Consider the following 23,548-nt stretch of genomic DNA (forward strand, 5'->3'; position numbering starts at 1 on the left):
TGTAGAATCTCTGCAAATTCAGGCATTCCAGCAGTTGAACCACAAGCAACTACCATTCCATTTCTGTAATTAATTCCATAATGGGATTAATTCCAAGAATGCAATAATGGGACATATTGAAAGCAGTGGCGGGCCGTGCATTTTACACCTAGGCCTTCAGTGCTATCCTCCCGCAATTATCCTCACCATGACACTAGGTCTATAGGCTAATCAATATTGTCATTCGACGTAACAATTCCATAGCCGCTATTTTAATTTTAAATGTGGGAGGAAACCATCATTATTCCATACCACTATTACTGTCACGATTCACTGTTGTCTGGCCTGTGTTTCTCCCCTGTCATCTGTTCCCAGAGTACACTTCCCATAATTCCCTCCACTGGTGTGCAATGAGCCCGATCGAGTACATGGACTTCAGCGTAGCATCAGAAAAGTCTGTGCACTTGGCAAGGACACAAAACTGACGGGAATATTCTGGGACAGGCAAGTTCGTATTGGTCAGCTGAATGAATGGAGCTGCTTGATCCATTTTTGGTCAGTTGTTCTGTAACGCTGGGAAGAAGTCAAGAGAGCTGGATCTAGGTGCAGCTAAGGATTTTTAATGAAAATAAACAAACACAAATAACTGGTAGACACAGGAACAAAAGAAATATGCACGATGGGAAAACAAACACAGGAACAGCAAAAACAGAACGGCTAGGGAACAGGAGGTCAAAACACATACAGGTACATACACCAACTGACCACGAATGATCAAACAACAGGGCTTAAATACACAAAGGATAATGACTAAATGAAACACAGGTGAGGACAATGAAGGACAGCTGGCAGATGAGAGCAGGGAATTATGGGAAGTGTAGTCTGGGAACAGATGACAGGGGAGAAACACAGGCCAGACAACAGTGAATCGTGACAATTACACAGTATGAAAGGATGTTGCATCACAAAGACATCACATAGCCCAAATAAATAATTACCAAAGAAACAAGAACAAACTCACAACAACCAGCCACATTGTCTCATACAACCACCAAGCAAGCAAAAATGAAATAAAACACAAATAACACAATCAGGATTCAACAGGCTTCCCAGATTCTAGCCAAGCTGCTAGGCATAAATGGCAGACAGGCCACTGAATCTGAACATCATTCACACAAGCAGCAATGATCTAAATCAAGCAATAATGACAATAAATAGCTAATAACATGCCCGACACCAAGATTAAATCTGTCTGTCTATCAATCTCCTCTGCTGTGTTTCAGTAATATGGACAACACCTACAACACTACACTTCACAGCCTGGCTAGTTAAGATACATAAAAATCCATCAAACTTATCAAAGCTGCTCATAATTTGAAGACAAAGTCCATCCTCATTTATTTCTTTATAAAGAGTTCAAGGACACGGTTGTACAGTACATTGGTGCATTTCAGTTCCAATAAAAGTTCCTTCTCGATTGCCATGGAGGTCAGTGCTGACAGTTGAGCCTATCCAGTCTTATTTCTTGAATATGTTTTAATGCATTTTAGGGCTGAAAATGTCTGCTCGACAGAGGCAGTAGATACTGGGATGGTCACCGCCAAACATGCCAATGCATAAAGTTGACGGATACTCTGCACATAGATCTTTCTGCTGAAGGAAAGCGAGGGGGTCAGCAGGGCTTTTTCCTTCAAAATCAGTTATGGCATACATTACAGTCAGTTCTGTTTTAAGCCGGGGTAGGTCGAAGAGAGTTCCGTGGCTCTGCATTAACTCTTTCCCCGCCAAACACGGAATTTTCCGGGTTTTATGAAAAAACGCTTCCCCGCCAAACACGTAATTTTCCGGGTATCCGTGTTTTAGGTGGTATACGGTAAGGAAGACCCGCATGTTTTGAAAGAGTACGCAACTCTTTGATCAAAGAAACAGACTGCGATCGTCTCAAACGTGAAGTGGAACACCATACTAATACTAAAGCACTTGTTTGATAAAAATGCCTTTTTCTCAGCTTTTTGTCCGAAATGTTGTTTTTGACAAAACCTACCTCTGTTCAAGTGGCAATAAAAAAAGAACAAATGAAGATAAAATAAAATCGTTTTTTTTTTGCCTAAAAGCAGAGGCTCAGAGCTTTATTTTGATATATAGCATCTTCATATATTCATGGAAGAAAATATTCTGCGGGCCATTAAAATTTAGTGAAAATCGTCAAAAACCCTGGCGGTGGCTGGCAACTTTATTTATAAAACGCTGGCGGGGAAAGAGTTAAGCTGGAGAAGGCTGTATCTGGGAATTTATTCAGGTATGTCTGAAACTGCTGAGGGTTGAGGAGGGAGAGAAACATGACTTTATCGTGGTCTTTAAACCGGTTCTGTATCTGGGCTATGATGTTGTCCAAAATGTCGCTGTTCAGTTTCTGGTACCTTGCACGAATGTCCCCCTGTGCTTGGCCCACCTGTTTCGTGCAAAGTAGATTTATAAAATTCACCAAATCGCCCTCTCTCCCTCTCAATATTGTCACAAAACTCATCCATTCTTGCCAGACAGAATTGTACATCGAGTGTTTTGTTCTGCAGTATTCCAAAAAGAACAACTGAATACTCAAATATCACATGAAACGTAGAAAGCAAAAAACAAAACTCAAAATCATCCAGATTTGCACTGTATCCATCAGCACAGCACACAGAATCCTCGTCTTACTCATCCTGGTGTTGTAATACAGTGCATCCATAAAGTATTCAAGTGCTTCACTTTTTCCACATTTTGTTATGCTACAGCCTTATTCCAAAATAGATTAAATTCATTATTTTCCTCAAAATTCTACAAACAATACCACATAATGACAACGTGAAAGAAGTTTTTTGAAATCTTTGCAAATTTATTAAAAAAAAAATCACATGTACATAAGTATTCACAGCCTTTGCCATGACACTCAAAATTGAGCTCAAGTGCATCCTGTTTCCACTGATCATCCTTGAGATGTTTCATGTAAGTGGACATGATTTGGAAAGGCACACAGGGTGACTGTGGCTCAGGAGGTAGAGCAGTCGGCTGGCAATCACAGGGTTGGTGGTTTGATTCCTAGCCCACACGACTCCACATGCTGAAGTGTCCTTGGGCAAGACACTGAACTCCAAGTTGCTCCCAATGGCAGACTAGCACCTTGCATGGCAGCTCTGCCGTCATTGGTGTGTGTGTGTGTGTGTGTGTGTGTGTGTGTGTGTGTGTGTGTGTGTGTGTGTGTGTGTGTGTGTGTGTGTGTGTGTGTGTGTGTGTGTGTGTGTGTGTGTGTGTGTGTGTGTGTGTGTGTGTGTGTGTGTGTGTGTGTGTGTGTGTGTGTGTGTGTGTGAGCGTGTATTTATCACTTTGTGGGGACCAAATGTCCCCATAAGGATAGTAAAACCCGAAATTTTTGACCTTGTGGGGACATTTTGTCGGTCCCCATGAGGAAAACAGCTTATAAATCATACTAAATTATGTTTTTTGAAAATGTAAAAATGCAGAAAGTTTTCTGTGAGGGTTAGGTTTAGGGGTAGGGTTAGGTTTAGGGGATAGAATATAAAGTTTGTACAGTATAAAAACCATTATGTCTATGGAAAGTCCCCATAAAACATGGAAACACAACATGTGTGTGTGTGTGTGTGTGTGTGTGTGTGTGTGTGTGTGTGTGTGTGTGTGTGTGTGTGTGTGTGTGTGTATTTATCACTTTGTGGGGACCAAATGTCCCCATAAGGATAGTAAAACCCGAAATTTTTGACCTTGTGGGGACATTTTGTCGGTCCCCATGAGGAAAACAGCTTATAAATCATACTAAATTATGTTTTTGAAAATGTAAAAATGCAGAAAGTTTTCTGTGAGGGTTAGGTTTAGGGGTAGGGTTAGGTTTAGGGGATAGAATATAAAGTTTGTACAGTATAAAAACCATTATGTCTATGGAAAGTCCCCATAAAACATGGAAACACAACATGTGTGTGTGTGTGTGTGTGTGTGTGTGTGTGTGTGTGTGTGTGTGTGTGTGTGTGTGTGTGTGTGTGTGTATTTATCACTTTGTGGGGACCAAATGTCCCCATAAGGATAGTAAAACCCGACATTTTTGACCTTGTGGGGACATTTTGTCGGTCCCCATGAGGAAAACAGCTTATAAATCATACTAAATTATGTTTTTTGAAAATGTAAAAATGCAGAAAGTTTTCTGTGAGGGTTAGGTTTAGGGGTAGGGTTAGGTTTAGGGGATAGAATATAAAGTTTGTACAGTATAAAAACCATTATGTCTATGGAAAGTCCCCATAAAACATGGAAACACAACATGTGTGTGTGTGTGTGTGTGTGTGTGTGTGTGTGTGTGTGTGTGTGTGTGTGTGTGTGTGTGTGTGTGTGTGTGTGTGTGTGTGTGTGTGTGTGTGTGTGTGAGAATGGGTGATTGGGACACAGTGTAAAGCGCTTTGGTAACCTATAAGGTTAAACAAAAACGCTATATAAGTGCAGACCATTTACTACAAACCTGTTTATATAAGGTCCCACAGTTAACAGTGCATGTCAGAGCACAAACCAAGCCAAGAAGTCCAAGGAATTCTCTGTCGAGAATTGAGGCACAGATCTGGGGAAGGGTACAGAAAAATGTCTGCAGCATTGAAGGTCCCAATGAGCACAGTGGCCTCCATCATCCGTAAATGGAAGAAGTTTGAAACCACCAGGACTCTTCCTAGTGCTGGCCGCCCGGCCAAACTGAGCGATTGGGGGAGAAGGGCCTTAGTCAGAGAGGTGACCAAGAACCCGATGGTCACTCTGACAGAGCTCCAGCATTTCTCTGTGAAGAGAGGAGAACCTTCCAGAAGAACAACCATCTCTGCAGCACTCCACCAATCAGGCCTGTATGGTCAGACGGAAGCCACTCCTCAGTAAAAGGCACATGACAGCATGCCTGGAGTTTGACAAAAGGCACCTGAAGGACTCTCAGATCACAAGAAACAAAATTATCTGGTCTGAAGAAACAAAGACTGAACTCTTTGGCCTGAATAGCAAGCATTATGTCTGGAGGAAACCAGGCACCGCTCATCACCTGGCCAATACCATCCCTACAGTGAATCATGGTTGTGGCAGCATCATGCTGGGAGACTAGTCAGGATCAATGGAAAGATGAATGCAGCAATGTACAGAGACATCCTTGATGAAAACCTGCTCCAGAGCGCACTGGACCTCAGACTGGGGTGAAGGTTCATCTTCCAACAGGTCAACAACCCTAAGCACAAAGCAAAGATAACAAAGGAATGGCTATGGGACAACTCTTTGAATGTCCTTGAGTGGCCCAGCCAGAGCCCAGACTTTAACTCGATTGAACATCTTTGGAGAGATCTGAAAATGGCTGCACAACGACGCTCCCCATCCAACTTGATGGAGCTTGAGAGGTTCTGCAAAGAAGAATGAGAGAAACTGCCCAAAAATAGGTGTGCCAAGCTTGTAGCATCATACACAAAAAGACTTTAGGCTGTAATTGGTGCCAAAGGTGTGTTGTAAACTTTTTATCCTTCTAGAGAGTGGGAAACTCAGAAGGTAAGACCAGGAGACTCGGTTGTATCTTCAAGCAGGATTCTTTAATGAGAAATTCGTGCTGTCAGCAGCTGCAGGGACCAACATCTAACTAAGGGAACTTTACATTGTAATTTATACATGCATTTAGAGGGCAGTGCTTAGAGATAGACACAAAGCACCCAGGTGATAACTTTAAAGCATGCAAATGATGTATACAGGCATAGGAAACCCACCCTAGACTCTAGATTGTTACCAGTCCTAATCCAATCAGCATAACTATTCAGATACAGAGATGCTAATCCAATCAGCCTAACTATTTAGACAACTGGGGCTGGGGCTCCAATAGCCATTAAAAGACAGAGGATGAGATTGTCAGTAGTCTGACTAATTTAATTTACAATAGAGAGAACAGAACTGGAAGGAAATCTCTTGCTGGAATACTCTTTCTAACAGCTGATATATTTATCATTTATACCTTAAATGCTAAATGCAGTCTACTCTACTTTCCCAGTTTATATATATGATTGTGTTTAACATTTTATAAATTTATAATACAACAATTCTCCCTTTGAGAGTTCTAATAGCTCTCACAAAATAAAAATTTAGACACTTAAAAGTTCATTCTTGTAACTTGTGATCGTTACAGGCACATAGCACTTGCTCTGTGTTGTTTTTTTTCTGTGATTGCATGCTGACACAGAACAAACATGCAATTAGGGTCCGTGAATTTCTTATGGGTAATAATCTTTTCTGGTTGGAACTGTTATTTTCTCGTGAGGTGCTTGAGTCATTTGTTGAATGAAACACTTGATACTGTGGACGCATAAATAGTACACCAGTAGGAAAAAGAACAGCAGAATTGCTATTTCCTTTATCCACAGCCAGGGTTTACCTAGCAAGTTTCCAAACCATGAAGAATTATTTTCAGTCATCTGATGTAAATTTGCTGCAAGATCAAGAATGTCTTGTTGGATTTTGTTCAAGTTCTCTGTTGGATCCATTAAACCGGTGCAGCACTCGGGGCCGATAATGGTGCAGGCTACCTGAAGCGAGAGTGTCCTTGATGTTACCAAGGGACAAAGCCGTATCATTGGCCAATTTCTGTACAGAATTTGATAAGCTTCTGACTTGATCAAGGGCCTGCATGACACCATAAGACGGGATTATTGCTCCAAGAGTTCTCGACCACCTTGTTTGTGCACAAGTGAGTCCTGGAATGCAGCCATCTTCTTTGTTTGTGGAAGGTGGTGAATTTTGTAAATGTGTAGAGCTTGGGGTGGAGTGTGTATTTTCTCTGATAGCCGGTAAAACATAAACCAGGGTGCACCTGCCATTGAATCGACTGGGTAGAATATTGTAGACAGAAGTTCCACATAACCAAAAAATGCCAGTTGGTGGAGGAAACATACACCACTGATTTATTGCCAAGAGTTTTGGAAGGGATGGTGTCCTGTGGAGACACTCTTCTAAGTCTTTGTCCTCTTTTCCTGCTGATGGAGTAATGTCTACATGGGATTTTGTTCTCACTTCGACCACAAAGCTGCAAAGTTCACAAGGAATTTCAACCAAAGGAGGCTGGAGCCTAATTTTCCATACACCAAGGAAAAGTCATTGGCAAAAGTAGATCTGTCATAATGGGAGGAGCTGAAGTTAGGTTGCAGGATGGTAATCCAGGAATGCAACATGGAGAGGGTGGAGGAATTGTATCAACAAGACATGTATCCTTGTTGTATAATCCACTGGTATGATGATCAAAGAAGGTACACGTGTCACATTTGGAGATAGGGTGTGCCACCCATGGGATTCCTGCTCCTACTGAGGGTGCGTGTGGCATGCAAACGTCCTTTCCTGCAAACAAGGCACTTCTTGACATATTCATCAGCTCTAAGAATATGTTGTTTCTGGAGTCCACACTTTGTGCGATGTCCATGATGGTTAGAAATGTGACAATCTTGATCATGTTGATGGATGACTGAAGATTCCGTATGTGAGTCTCTGTATTGTGTATTTTTTTTTTCTTCTTTTCGTTCTTCTTGTGATACTGGGCTTGGCAGTGGGTCTAGTTGTTTTCTGGAAGTTGTGGCCTCATACACAGGTGAGGAGGTTGATGCCCATGGGTCTCGGGACAGCCATCAAGTGGTATCTGCAAAGAGGGTAGAAAGAAAAACAAAAGACAGTAGAGCAGTATTTGTTCAAACACCAGGGTTGTGTCCTAAAACAAAAGACAGTAGAGCAGTATTTGTTCAAACACCCGGGTTGTGTCCTTTTCTGAGTCTGCTAATGTTGTTCCTTCTTTCCCTATTTCATAATTCCTTTCACACCTAAAGAACAGTGAGGTAAGGATGGACTAGTGGATGGGGAAGGCCTATGAGGGAGTCTTCACCACAGGGTTTGTCCCCCGATGCATATTGCATTCGGTTCTTCCCTGGGCTCCTCACTGGTCTGTGTCCTATCCTATCCCTGTAGGTGGGGGAACAACTTTGCAGTGTGACACATGAGTCCAGGTTTTCTTTCCCTGACACAATACTGCAGCTGCTGTAATCAACATCACTTGATGTGGTCCGTGCCACTTAGGCTCTAATGGCTTATTTCTGAATGTCTTTATCATGACCCATTGACCTGGGATGATTGTGTGTCCACCTTCTGGTGGAGTTTGCCAACACGACTCAACTCTCTCTTTGGCACTCTGTACTGCCTTTGTGAGGTTTTCACAGTAAGCTGATCAGGGCATCTGAGGCAATGTGTACATCAGCATTTCTAAGATCAATCACACCTGGCATTTGCATTGGGCGTCCAGTAATAATCTCATGAGGGCTCAGTCCTACTGATCTGTTAGGTGACGCTCTCATACTACACAGTACTGATGGCAGCGCTTCTACCCATGGTACTCCTTCCTGATGCATTTTGCTTAGCCTGGTTTTAATTGTTCTGTTACATCGTTCAACCTGTCCTGATGCTTGTGGTCTGTATGGGCAGTGAAGATTCCACTTAATCTTCAACATTCTAGACACTTCCTTGACTACCTGTCCTGTGAAGTGTGTACCTTGATCTGAGTCAATGCAATCTGGTAATCCCCATCTGGGTATGAAATCAGTGACAAGACATTTAGCAGTATGTGCAGCTGTAGCACGCCCTGTTGCATAAGCTTCTACCCATCTAGAGAACTTATCTATTACTACCAAAACGTCAGTTTTTCCCTTACACGGAGGCAATGATATGTAGTCAACTTGCAGGTGATGAAATGGTCCTGGTGGAGCTGGGGTATGTATTGCTGGTGTAGTAGCTGCTGGTTCCTCATTATTTTTCTGACATGTAACACACCTCTTTGCTGTTTCAGTGGATTCCACCATTGATTAGAGAACATGTGATTCATTGTTGCTGGACCACTGTGACCCAAATTGTGTATTTGTTGAGCCAAATATGGCAGCAGTGATTCGGGAGCAACATACTTTCCCCCTTTGGTCCAGCAGCCAGATGAATCCACTGTGGCTCCTTTGTCTAACCATGTCCATGCTTCATACAGAGGAACGTCTTTGTACAGATCAATTATTGATTCAGGAGGCAGAATTGTCTTCTGTGCTATACTACCTGAACACACTTGTACAGTTGCATAGGAACAAGCTTGTTTAGCTGCTACATCAGCAAGAGCATTACCTTTAGCTTCCATTGTATTAGTGGTGAGATGTGCTTTCACTTTGATTACTGCCAATTTCTTTGGAAGTTTCATGGCAAACATTAGATCTTTCACTAATCCAGCATGCTTAATGGAGGATCCAGCAGAAGTTAGAAACTGTCTGGTTTGCCAAATGATACCAAAATCATGAATGACCCCAAAAGCATACCTGGAATCTGTGTAGATATTTGCAACTGATCCTGAAGCTAGTGTGCATGCTCTTGTTAAGGCTACTAGTTCTGCAGCTTGTGCTGAAAAATGATCTGGAAGACGACCTGAAGCAACCACTTCAGTGGTGGACGTTACTGCATAACCTGCTCGTCTGTTACCTTCAATTACTTGAGCTGACCCATCAACAAACAACTCAAATTCTGAATTCTCTATGGGAGTTTCTTTTACTTCACTTGTAGATGTATATGTAAGCGTAACACAATCATGTGTCATTTCGCCTTCATCCTCTAACAAAACTTCAGTCATTGCAGACATCATACATGAGGATGGGTTCGTGACTGGTGCATGCTGTAGAACTATATTCGGGGCTGTGAGAGTTGCTAACCAATTTCCCCAACGAGAGGAAGTGACAGAAGTGACTTTTGCTTGATTCATTAGTGCGGACACTGCGTGAGGGCATCTTCCGTTTACAGTCTGTCCTAACACCATTCCTGATGAAGCCTGAAGCGCTAGATGAACTGCCTGTACTGCTCTGAGGCATGGGCCCATACCTTGAGCGACTATGTCAAGTTTACCAGAATAGTAATGAATTGGGCGTAAACTGCCCCCATGATCTTGCATTAAACATGCAGTCATGAAGCTTAAATGTTCATGGACATAAAGAACAAAGGGTCTATCAGTTTGTGCAATTCCCAATGCTGGTGCTTGACATAGTGCTCTCTTCAAATCATTGAACGCTTTGAGGTGAAGTTCTTCCATACAAACAGTATCTGAATCTTTGCCATGGCCTTTTAACAAGTCATAGAGAGGCTGAGCAATCGAGGCATATTCTTCAATCCACGGTCTACAGTAACCTGCTGTTCCTAAAAATGAGCGGAGTGTTTTAATGGTAGTAGGCGGAGGTATGGATTTGACTGAAGCCGCTCGATCCTGTGTGATGGATCTATTTCCTGCACCAATTGTTTGACCCAGAAATATGACTTGCTTTTTAGCAATTTGAGCTTTGTGAAAACTGCATTTGTGTCCTTTTTCATGCAAATAGTCCAACAATGCTGCCAATTCAGTTTGATGTACCTCGTGATCTGTTGAGGCAATCAAAATATCATCGACATATTGGATCATAGTGGACTGTTTTACCGGACATTCTGGGTCACACAAATCACGTCTGACAGTCTGATGGTATATAGTTGGGGAGTTTTGAAATCCCTGTGGCAAACGTGTCCACTGGTATTGTTCATAGTCAACTGTAAACGCTAACCATGGCTGGCTGTCAGAGTGCAACGGTACAGAAAAGAATCCATTAGACATATCAATTACTGAAAAATCTTACACTCCAATGGCAAGCCATTACAAATTGTAGAAGGATCTGCCACTAGAGGGGTGATTTTATCAATATGTTTATTGGCTACTCTGTAGTCTATTGTAAGTCTCCATGTTGCATTGGACTTCTTGATAGGCCATATGGGTGAATTACATGGACTGTTGGTTTTAACTAGCACTCCTTGCGTCAGCAACTTTTCTACAATAGGTTTGATCCCCTATATAGCTTCCTTATTGATTGGATATTGTTTGGTGACCGGAGGTGGAGTTCCTGTCAATTTGACTGGTTCTACACCTGTCAACAAACCACAATCATCCTTGTCTTTAGCCCAAATTGGATGATTCTGTAAGAAAGCATACTCTGGAGGGATTGCATTATTGGTAGAAACTTGTGCTGAGCAAATTTTAATGCTAGCAGAATCTGAGGACATGTCTAAAGTTAGATGTACTTGTCTCAGGAGATCCATGCCTAAAATTGCACCTGTATTTAATGGAGCACATAGCAGTTTTGTAGTCAGAGCTTTCGGGCCAAATTGTACCTCTATGGGCAGGGTTTCATACAAAACAGAATCTTCACCTATTACGCCAGTTAAAGAAAGTTTGGTTTTCTTGTACGGGATGTCTAAACTTTTAGCCAATTTTGTAGGAATTACTGTAATTTCTGCACCTGTATCAAGCAAAAAAATCAATCTCTTTCTCTCGTATGCTACCTTTCACAAAAATTCTTTTGTCATTATATGATGGATTACAGGGGAAAGGTAGCTACTCACAGCCCCAACAATTAGTTTTTTCCTGGTCTTGTTGTGCTCTTAGAAGAGCCTGAACGAGCTGTCCTAAAGTTTCAGTGGACACTTGCTGAACTGCTTCAGGGTTGTAAGCAGGCAGGGGAGGAGCAGAATTATGCATAGCATTTCTATTTGCATCTTGTAACTTCTTCCTACACTCTTTCTCCCAATGTCCTAATTTTCCACAGTAGTGGCATTTGCCTTCTTTTTTAGACCACCTGTTTTTTTTGTTTTTCTGTGCTAAATGTAGCTGCTGCTGCTACTCTCACTTTGGCTTTAACATCAGCATCTCTTTCCCATGTAGCCAACCTGTCTAGGTTACTTCTAAGAGTTCTGTTAGACCAAGTGAGATCTAGGAATGGCAAGGCTCTTCTGTACTCAGCTAAAAGGCCATCTGACCAGATGCGGACTAGGGGTCCCTTGTCATCTAACACACTTTCAGAATTATCAACAATTCCACTGTAAGTTACAGCTGACTGACAAAACCTTTCAGTGTATTCACTCACAGGTGCTTCTTTCTTTTGTACACAGCTAGTGATTCTTGACCAGTCTATTTTGGGTCCCATGATATTCTTTAGAATTTTCAAAACACCTTCTCTTATATCGCTTCTACTGGCATGCTGTAGTTCAGAAGTCACTGCAGATTCAAAACTGTTGAATTCAGATTCAGTCAAAATTTGTGACATTAACTGTGTGACTTCTGTTAACGACATGTCATATAGACGCATTTTGTTGATCAATGCTTTTCTAAATTCAGAAAACTGTGTGCGTGCTGAGGGTAAGCTCTGGGATAGTCTCTCTATATCTTTAGGTCCAAGCGCTTTTGTGACTGTTTGTATTTGGACAACAGAAGAGTTGGTAGAAACACTTTCAGTTCTCTCAATTCCCTGAGATCGTCTCCTAGCATCACACACATTGACTGAATTTACAGGCACAGCAGTTATGGATTGGAGAGCTACATCTGTTTCAAAGAAATTTTGTAAGTCAGGGAAAATGTTATCCGGCTGATTAACTTCTTCTACAACAGTTTTTTCTGCAGCTTTGTTGTGGTTCAATTTCTTGGTTAAAGAGGATACTCTAGCACGAAGCTCTTTGTTCTCTTTCTCTAGCTCTGAGTTATGCTTAGACTGTTGTGTAGCAAGTGCTAAACAAAATTCTCTGTGGCAGCAGATAATGCCTTTCACATTGTTCTTGCGAATACTTGCTCCTAGTACCTTTTTACACTCATCTACTGACCAAGTCTTGTCTGGATGAATCTCATATTTCTTAGTTAGTTCTTGTCTAACATTCTCAGTGACAATTAGGTTCAGTTGTTCTCCTAACAGTGTTTTGAATTCACTATCTGACCACAAAGGAGTCGCAAGACCACCTTTTTCAGTTGTGGGGATTAGTCTAGCACTTTTCTTAAACATTTTGTGGATTTTCTTTGTTCTGTTATCACACAAACAAACACTAAAACGTCTCTGATCAACAGAGGGTACACTTGTTAACACAGTTCAACTATTGTTAACCTTCTTTGACCCAAGCAAAGGATAACACAAATTACTAGCACTTTATGCTAATCTTCTCTGTCTAAAAACAGAGGGTAACAAATATTCTTCTCTGCAGATAGAGGATAAACAAAATATTAGCCTTTTATGCTAATCTTCCCTGCCTGAAAACAACAGAGGGTAACCAATATTAACACGTAATGCTAATCTTCTCTAAAAAGACAATTTTAGAGGATAACTTAGTTAACCAAACCTACAGCTGTCTGTTAACCCTTCTCTGATGGCGCAGAGGATTTGTACTGGTCTTAAAGGTTCTTTTAGATAGAGTAGCACTCACCAAACTTTGGTTGTAAGAAAGATTCAGGCTGGAATGCAGTCAGATCTTTGTTGAGCTTGAAGTTTCAATCTGGATTCAGGTGAGTAGCTCTATCCGGGTCACGGCACCAAAACTGTTGTAAACTTTGTATCCTTCTAGAGAGTGGGAAACTCAGAAGGTAAGACCAGGAGACTCGGTTGTATCTTCAAGCAGGATTCTTTAATGAGAAATTCGTGCTGTCAGCAGCTGCAGGGACCAACATCTAACTAAGGGAACTTTACATTGTAATTTATACATGCATTTAGAGGGCAGTGCTTAGAGATAGACACAAAGCACCCAGGTGATAACTTTAAAGCATGCAAATGATGTATACAGGCATAGGAAACCCACCCTAGACTCTAGATTGTTACCAGTCCTAATCCAATCAGCATAACTATTCAGATTCAGAGACGCTAATCCAATCAGCCTAACTATTTAGACAACTGGGGCTGGGGCTCCAATAGCCATTAAAAGACAGAGGATGAGATTGTCAGTAGTCTGACTAATTTAATTTACAATAGAGAGAACAGAACTGGAAGGAAATCTCTTGCTGGAATACTCTTTCTAACAGCTGATATATTTATCATTTATACCTTAAATGCTAAATGCAGTCTACTCTACTTTCCCAGTTTATATATATGATTGTGTTTAACATTTTATAAATTTGTAATACAACAGGTGCTTCAACAAAGTATTGAACAAAGGCTGTAAATACTTATGTACATATGATTTTTTGTTTTTTATTTTTAATAAATTTGCAAAGATTTCAAGCAAACTTCTTTCACGTTGTTATTATGGGGTATTGTTTGTAGAATTTTGAGGAAAAAAAGTGAAGCGCTGTGAATACTATCCGGATGCACAGTATGTGCTCAAATAGCTCCTTTAGGGCAACTCTCTTCTCAAAGACTATGCTGACTAATCTAGAACTATATTGCCACACGATGAAGATGTCGCTGGCAGATATCGTCAAGCAGCTGCGTACGCTTAGGGGATCTGGCAAAAAACGCAACTAGCCCATCGAGATGTGCAAAAAAGATCCTACATTCTCTAAGCTTCAATGCCCCTTGAGTCAGTACTAAATTAAGTCAATGTGCATAGCAATGTATAAATAAAGTCATAGGAGCCCTCACCTTAACTTTAGCCTGCACCCCATTTAATCCAGATGCCATGACGGCAGCGCCATCAAAACACTATCACAACTTTATCCAGGCATTCGTGTTCCTCCAGGAATCGGATAATGAGAGCAGAAAAGTCATCAGTCCACTTGCCACTCGTAACATCGTCAAATTTGACAAACCTCTCCTTGACACCAGTGTCTGTCACATAACGGAGCGCCAGAAAAGAAATAAGCTTGAATAGTTACCTCTATTTGTGGATTCCTTGCTTTCATCATGTCCCCTAAATGAGAGCTCTTGTTTACCTAGAAAGATGACACAATCGATCAGTATTTTCAGTATTTCCCTATTTTGTTTTACTCTTTTGTTGTGGAGCTCCATTTCCCTTCGCATTTGTTTGCTGAGTTGTAGATCCACTTGGGTGTCTCCGAACGTTTTCAAGAGCACCATTGCTTGCAAGTGTCCTGCCGTGCTTTGATGTCTCATTGTGGCCCTGTTTAGGCGATTCAGGTTTGCAAACCCAGCGTGGCCCCAATCACCATACTGGTCGGTTACAAATAACAGGCATTCCCAGCAATACAATTTGCAATGTTCATTCGACGCTGTGAGCAGGTGTATCTTTCGTAGTTGGTCGATAGAAAGTGACGCACAAATACTTTCCCTGGCTGGGACAGGCCTGCTAGCTGTGGTGTTAGTCCACCCTTTCTCACAATTTCCAGCTTTTCTTGAAAGGTCCTTCTCGAAAAAGGCTTTGTCAGTAAATCTGCCACCAAATCAATTTATTCTCCTCCTTCAGCCATTGTGTGTTTAAAAAAAACAACAGGCTAGGTAAAAAATATGAACATCACACAGAACAAAGTTTACATGCTAGCTAGTTGTACTTCAGTTTTAGTTAGCTAATGGTCCTCCTCCTATCATGCCACGTGAAAAATGCTGACGTAGGCAGCTAGAAGGCTCTGGTGGGTCAAAGAATACGCCCAACATGGCAAACTCGAAAACTGATTGGTTAAAGAAGATGACAATCAACAATATCGTTCCCATTTGCTTCATTCACTTTAAATTTTTAAGGCCTCGGGGTAGATTTTTCACCTAGAGACAGCACAGTGGAAAATCTGATTGGATAAAATATCTAATTGAAATGAGCTGCACTGGAAGTAGCGCAAGCTGCACTGCACAACTGAGGGAGAGAGTGGTAATTAAATTATGTTAATACTATTAATAGACTGATGGGAACAAACTTTGTAAATACATATAGCACTAATTAAATATATATTAAATTATAAAAATATAATTTTCTGATTCTGACAATCTCTAGGCCAGCAGAGAAGGCCTTGCTGGCCCTGACGGCCCACCTCTGATTGAAAGGTCCAGCTCTTTTTTTGGTCCAGAATAAACTCCACTGGCTCAACAACATTTAATACTTTCTTAAAGTACTCCTTTCTCTTATAATCTGTAGCAAGAGGGCCCTATTGCTTTTACCAAAGGATTAGATTTACACAGTATATCAGCTAGTTCTGTAATAAGCCATCAACTACTAGGTTTTTGTTTTTGAAAAATTCAGAAAGACTGTAGGACTACCAGATTCATTAGACTGAGCAGTGACTTTAACTACACCTGCTTTAAAATCTTTTAGAGTGTGGGGATTATGTTTCCGATTTTTATGTGAGTTAAATGTACCATATATGTTTGTCTGATACACACATCCCACAAACATACAAGTTATGGTTTCATACTGCCTAAGATGTTGATTTACATGAGTAAAGTGTTCCTTCTCAGTTGAAAGTTCCTCACATCCACATGTCTGACATGAGAATGTAGTTACCTGAACATCTGCTGTTTCTAGCTTCCTGTGTGTTTGATATGTGTGACTCAAAAGGTTCTTTCAAGTTTTGAATGTACAGCTAATGAAATGTCACACACTTTACAGAGCCACGTTCACACAGCATCTGTAAATAAAAAGACAAAAGACAATTTTTGTAAGTAACGACAAATAACATTATTAGTTGTGGTGTCAGTAACAAGTGAGTACATTGAAAAAATTACTGGGCGTTTAATTGTGATTAATCGCATATACAAATATTTGCTGAGAAAGCCCCTCATATATCAATAATTAAATATATAATGATGAAATAATTATACATAGTTCTCTTTAAATATATATATATTTTTTTAAAAAAATATATATATATATTCAGATAATTAAAATGCATTACATTCTTGTAGCAGAATAGTTAATCATTGAGAAGACAATTAAAAAAACAGCTTTAGAATACAATGTATTGTTTAATACCATATTATTCCATTTCACAAGTGAATTTGTCAATCAGTTCTAGATTTATTATGAGGGCTTGTTTAAGGACCTGTCAATTTCAACAAGCATCAGACATGCTTGTGTAGCGTCTCGGGTGTGTTGCGTCATAAACATAAACTTTTTAGATCACAATACTTTGACCATTTTGAGATCTCTTAGTTCGAATTTGCGCTCCATCAATTGTTTTGAATGCAAGAATGTAACGAATGTCTGTTATGTGTTGTCTGCTGGATGGTTGTTTTCTTCACTGTATAAACTGTGCGTTGCCACACAGCTGAAATTTCAATTACTGCCCTCTGGATTAAACAGGTGGTACTACAAGCTTGCATTTCTTAGGAATTTTCCTTCAGAGCAGGCTTCAAAGTGTTCCCCGAGACGGGCAGTCCAGGAAGTAGGAGACCCACTGCACAGGAGCTGGTAAGAGCACCTCTCCTTCCCCCTGAGGAGGGCCGGGTGGAGGTTCTTTATTTTCCTTTTCTTATTTCACTACATGCCCCAAGGGCCGCAGTACACACATTTTAAGAAAAGAGCGGTTTCCTCATTTCCTGGGCCTTACAGTCGGTATCCCCGACTGTCAATATCCTGACCACAGAGCACCGTTTCTCTCTCTTGCAGGTATGGCCCCTCAGCTGTGGCAAAAATCTGAACCTGATGTGATGGTCTCCATGGACTACGAGGATGAAAATCTTCCTCCCCCCGTCCCAGGCTGTTCCGGGAGCGGTCACAAGGAGCCAGGTAATTCAATTCAATTTTATTTGTATAACGCCTTTCACAACATACATTGTTTCAAAGCAGCTTTACAGAAGATCAGGTATTAACAGAAGATAAAACTGTAATGTATATAATGTTGATGAGTCATCATTGTGTAATTAGATAAAATATGATTGTTAATTGTGTAAAAAATAAGTAATTAAATAATAATTGTATTAATAACCATAGTGAGCAAGCCAAAGGCAACTGTGGCAAGGAACACAAAACTCCATAAAATGTTGGTTAATGGGAGAACAATAACCTTGGGAGAAACCAGTCTCACTGTGAGGGCCAGTTCCCCTCTGGCTAACATCATGAATATAATGACATTATTACTTATGTGTAGTTCAAGTCATGGTTTAAAATGATTAATCTAAGTAAGTGTTAAGGGACAGTGTTTAAACAAAGATTTTGTATTAACTGTAAGATTAATGACCAATGTCTTTGAAGTCCATCCTGGATTAACTGCAGAAGTTCACATATATGCAATTGTCCTTGTTAATTGGCTGATGAAGGGTTTTGCTGGCAATTAATTGATAGTCTATGTATTCCATTTTCCAGGCTGTATTCCAGGCTGAGGAGATGCAGGTAGAGATCAGTGAGGTGCATTGCAGTTCAACCTGGCTGGTCATTTCAGCGAGGTTCGAGGGGTCCATCCTAAATCCAAGGTTCAGGCAATGGCATATGAAGTATCCCATGTCTTATGGTTGGAGTTGGCATCAGTTAATCCTCTGAAGTCCATCATAATAGACTGAAGGCTGGCATCAGCTGCATTTAGTCATCATCACACAGCGACACGTAGCAGTGGAGTCCAACATGAAGCAGGAATGGAGCTGGATACAGTTGGTTCTGGTGACCTCAGGATAGGAGTCCCGAGGTTGAGACAGGGAAACAAATAAAATAACATAAGCATAGATGTAATTCAATTTATTGCAGATTTATAGATCATGATTAATGTTTCTGGTTCCAGCAGACTAAACTAAAGCAGCCTAATTGTTGGACTGAAGGATAAGACTTAAACTGAGGGAGTGTATCTGCATCTCGAACAGTGTTAGGGAGACTATTCCATAGTTTAGGAGGCAAATATGAAAAGGATCTACCACCTTTTGTGGATTTTGATATTCTAGGAATTATTAACAGGCCAACATTTTGCAATTGTATTGAATGTGATTGAATATAGCAAGGTAGAAGGTCACTTAAGTACTGCAGAGTTAGACCATTCAAAGCTTTTTATGTAGTTAACAGAATTTTTAAATTAATACGAAATTTAACAGGTAGCCAATGTAACGATGATAAAATGTGGCTAATATGATCATATTTCTTGGTTCTTGTTAGCACTCTGGCTGCTGCATTTTGAATCAGTTGAAGTTTACTTATTGATCTTGCTGGACATCCTCCCAGTAATGCATTACAATAATCTAGTCTTGAGGTCATGAAGGCATGCATTAGCTTTTCGGCATCAGCAACAGAGAGCATATGCCGTAATTTAGCAATATTTCTCAGGTGGAAGAATGCTGTTCTACAGATATTGGTAATTTGATTTTCAATGGACTGATTGGTATCAAATATAACACTTAAGTTTTTTGCTGTTGAAGATGATGTAACAGTACATCCATCATGAGTCAAATTATATTTTAGCAACTTATTTTTAGAGTTTTTGGTCCAATAATTAGTACCTCTGTTTTGTCAGAACTGAGTAGAATTAAATTTCTGACCATCCAATCTTTTATTTCATTGATACACTCTGCTAATTTGGAGAATTGTGAAATTTCATCAGGTTTTGAAGAAATATAAAGTGGAAACTTATTCCACGATTCCTGATAATATCTCCCAGGGGAAGCATATACAAGGAGAAAAGCAGAGGCCCTAAAACTGATCCCAGTGGCACTCCATACTTTACTTTTGTTTGGTTCGACAATTCCTCATTTACATCTGCTAAATAGGACCTAAACCATGCTAATGCAACTCCACAAATGCCAATATAATTCTCTAGCCTATTCAAGAGAATGTTGTGATCTATGGTGACGAATGCAGCCGTGATCAGATGATAAGAGCAAGTCATTTGTAACTCTGATAAGTGCAGTCTCTGTATTGTGATGAGGCCTAAATCCTGGCTGAAATTGTTTGAATATACTATTTCTCTGTAGAAATGAACACAGTTGGGAGGATACTTCCTTTTCTAGTATTTTCGACATAAATGGGAGATTTGAAATTGGTCTATAATTAGCCAGTTCTCCAGGATCAAGTTGTGGCTTCTTAATAAGCAGTTTGATAACTGCCATTTGAAAGTTTCTTGGGACATGTCCTAAGTATAGCGAGGAGTTAATAATATTAAGAAGAGGTTCTGAAATTACAGGAGATACCTCTTTTAAGAGCTTAGTTGGCATTGGATCATGTTGAGGTAAGTGCTTTGATGTCTCTAGACTAGGCACAGCCACAAGTGGCACCTCATTCTCCGCCCTGCCCGCTGGTATGTCCGACACGATTGTTCCCCCTGGAGCTTGGGGACATGGCTCTCGCTCCCCAACCCGTTGCGATGGCCGATCAAGACTGTACGAATCGGCTACACAATCCCGGAATTGGTTCTAGGACCTCCTGCTTACTCTCACGTCATCCTGAGACCCTGACCGGGCTATGTGCCCAAGGTTCCCACAACCCCTTTTAAGAGATCAGGTGGTGAACCTGCAAGCGCTGCCCCAGGAGGAGGCAGACCCAGCCTTGGCATTGCTGTATCTGGTGCGTGCTTTTCGCATCTACTTGGATCGCATGCAGAGCCTTAGAAGCTACAAGCAGGTCTTTGTCTGCTTGGGTGGACAGCGGAAAGGAAGTGCCTTCTCCAAACAGAGGATCGCTGACTGGGTCATGGATATCATTACTATGGCATACCATGCCCAGCATGTGCCGCCCCGTGCTGGCCTGTGAGTCTCTTATACCAGGGGCGTAGCGGCTTCTTGGGCTTTTTTGAGCATTTTCCCACAGCGCCTCTCTAGCAGACATCTGTAGAGCTGCGGGCTGGGCAACACTTAACACTTTTGCAAGGTTCTATAATCTCAGGTTTGAACCAATATAGTCCTATGTGTTATCAGGTGACACAAACAGGTAAGTTCGGATCAGCTCTTCAAGGCCCCCATACTGAGGTAAGTGCTCCACATGTGCTGGTTGTCTCCTTAGGTAACCCCGTGTGATGTATATTCCGCACAATGTTTTTCCCGCTGGTAAACTGCGTCTTCCTTGGACAGAGGGCTCTCCGTCCTTGTTTGTAGTAACTCCTCCCCTCCTTGGGTAGGACCTACCATGGCGCCGCTCCACACGACGTGCTTGCACACCGACCCAGTAAGACCGTGTGTTGTATTCCACTTAAAAGTCTCCCCCTGAGTCTTCCACGGTGTTCTCCTCTTTGGAGGGCCTAGAAACCCTAGTAACTATGTCACACATCCATCATTTAAACAACGTTGGTTCAATGTAGAGCTGTTGTTAATGACGTTACTCAGGGGGTGGAGTAATAACTTCTGCAGAGATTGAAGGGATATCAAATTATAACATTTCATTTATATGGACAGAAAGCCATATATTGTGAAAAAACTGCTTGAGACACAAATAAACATTTACGTTTATATGCACTTTTTAAGTGTTGTAATCATTACTACAGTATACAAGAGGTTCGGTAAGTAAGCAGCTCCACAGCAATGTTATTTCACAGCAACACTGCTGTAAATAACAAACATGGCATCTGAGGACTACTTCTGTTATTTTCTGTTCTCTGTTGTTTCGCTTTATTTTCACATGCTCCATGTAGCTGGTTTGTTTGTTTTCATTGTGACCTCTCGCCGGATTGAACTACAATTGTGGGATTTCCCTCTTACCTCCGGGGCAATTGAGCTTATACATATGTGCACACTTTTCAAAAGCCAATAAGAACGGCATTTTTATTCTTGACACAATGTAAGATATAGAATTAAATATATATGGAGTGAAAGGTACAGACAGGGTCTGGCAAATGGGGCTTTGGTGAAGCTGTGTGGAGCTGCATGGCAACAAACATACAATTTTCAAGTTGCTTTTCAGTGACAGAGAAGTTCAAACTGTTCATAATCTTAATTTAAATATAAAATATAATATCCCATTTGATGGCCAGAAATAGGCCTACTCTGTCATTTTTTAACATGTGTTTTGAGTTAGTGTTTTCTAATACACTGGGAACTCATCCAGTAGTTTAACATGTAGAAATGAGCACATAATAGGTGATACTTGTGAGTTGGTGCATCACAGTAGCATTGGAATGCCAGATCAAATGTAAGTAATTATTGTGTGAGTTGTGCCATGCAATGTCATTACTTTATTATCAACTACCAGAATATCGTCATTAATATACTATATTCTATAAGTGTGATTAAGAATCCTATGTATGGACTTAAATACAACGGCCTTTATTTTTTTGCAGTGGTGACCCACCATCACATACACTACAACAGTCAAGTAAATAAAGCTGGCTATGTAAAGTTTTTCTCAATACACAAGATAATAGTCATTATAATATAAGCCAAACATGACACAAAACACATTATTTATTTAAATCCTCAGACAATTCTCAAGAGAGGCCGTACTTCTCATTTTCCCAAGCCAGAGCATGAAAATTTTGAATAACAAAATCAAATAAAAAAAATTAAAGAAACAGCATGAAAGCAGGCTAGGAAGGAAGAGGAAGAGGGGGTCATGCTGGTGCTGTTGATGATGAAGATGATGCAGCTACTACTGATGATGATGATCCCACATGAAGGCAGAATGCATCCTGCAGAACTCAGAGAAAGTTTAATTCAGTTTTTTTTTTTTAAGTTTGGTTACTGTATTTTCAATAAATGTAATCTGACTGATATAACTTGTTCATAAATATTTTGTGTAACTTCCTACATTGGTCTATGTTTTTTCCCCTGCTGCAAGGTTTTTTGGAAAATCTACTGCTAACAAGATGTATATATTTGTTTGCTTTAACAAAGCCTATTGAGAATATTCCATATTCTATTATATTCTACTTCTGTGAACACCTCAAAATAAACACAAAACCACTTACACAGACATGTTATCCCATGCAGAAATCAGATATATGGTAATACATGTATATTTCTTCAATTATTGTTCATTTATTTGGCCATATTGTCTATATAAATTACACTGTGATTTGTAAATTAAGTTTGACATATATGAAAGTGTAATGTTTTGAAATATGTAAATTAATGAATTTTACACTTACATTGTTCTTTTCTGACACTATACTTTGAGTAAATCACATACAGTATATGAATGGTTTTATCGTTGAAAACCATCAACATGCATATTGTGAAATTTATCTTTGGAAAATGTTGTAACAAAGATACATAATAAATAAAATAATAAAATAACTCACCTTTTCTATGCGAAAACTAAGCCAATCCTTCATTCCAAATGGCATAAATAATGCCTTCGGAGGGCACTTCGAAGGGAGAACAATTGTGACAGTCATGCTGGAAGATAATTTCAAACTGAATTTCCAGTAAAAATAACTTCACCACAACTTCAAGCCTTTCAAAGCTCTCAGAGTGGATGATGAAGTCTTTGAAAGGAATAGGGCATAGGGGTGATAACTCTGAATAGAACACACCCCAGCTGCAGTGAAATCAATGACGTCGACAATGCAAACTAACAAGGAACTATGCTTCTAACTACATGTGGAGAGCTGAAGTTACACAACTACACAACTTTGCAACACTGTTTGTGAATGTTCGTTGGAACTATGGTTTCAGGAAATGCCAAATTGTTGAAATATGTTGATAACGATGAAACTTGCGACCATAATTCACCAACAATGCTTTTGGGAAATGCACCCCAGGGCCATAACCACAATATACATTGAGGGGGACATGTCCCCCAATTATCAGATATGGCCAGATTGTCCCCCCAATAATTGATATAATTGTTGCTGTTCTGCTGCAGTTCATTATGCATCACCATCTAGTTGTCATTAAGTTGTTGCAGAAATAACATAAAGGTTTAAAAAAGTAATTTTTTTGTGTGCTCTGTAGTCTAGCACTACATTTCA

This window comes from Xyrauchen texanus, chromosome 14 (genome assembly GCF_025860055.1).
Source record: "Xyrauchen texanus isolate HMW12.3.18 chromosome 14, RBS_HiC_50CHRs, whole genome shotgun sequence".
NCBI classification, from domain to species: Eukaryota; Metazoa; Chordata; class Actinopteri; order Cypriniformes; family Catostomidae; genus Xyrauchen; species Xyrauchen texanus.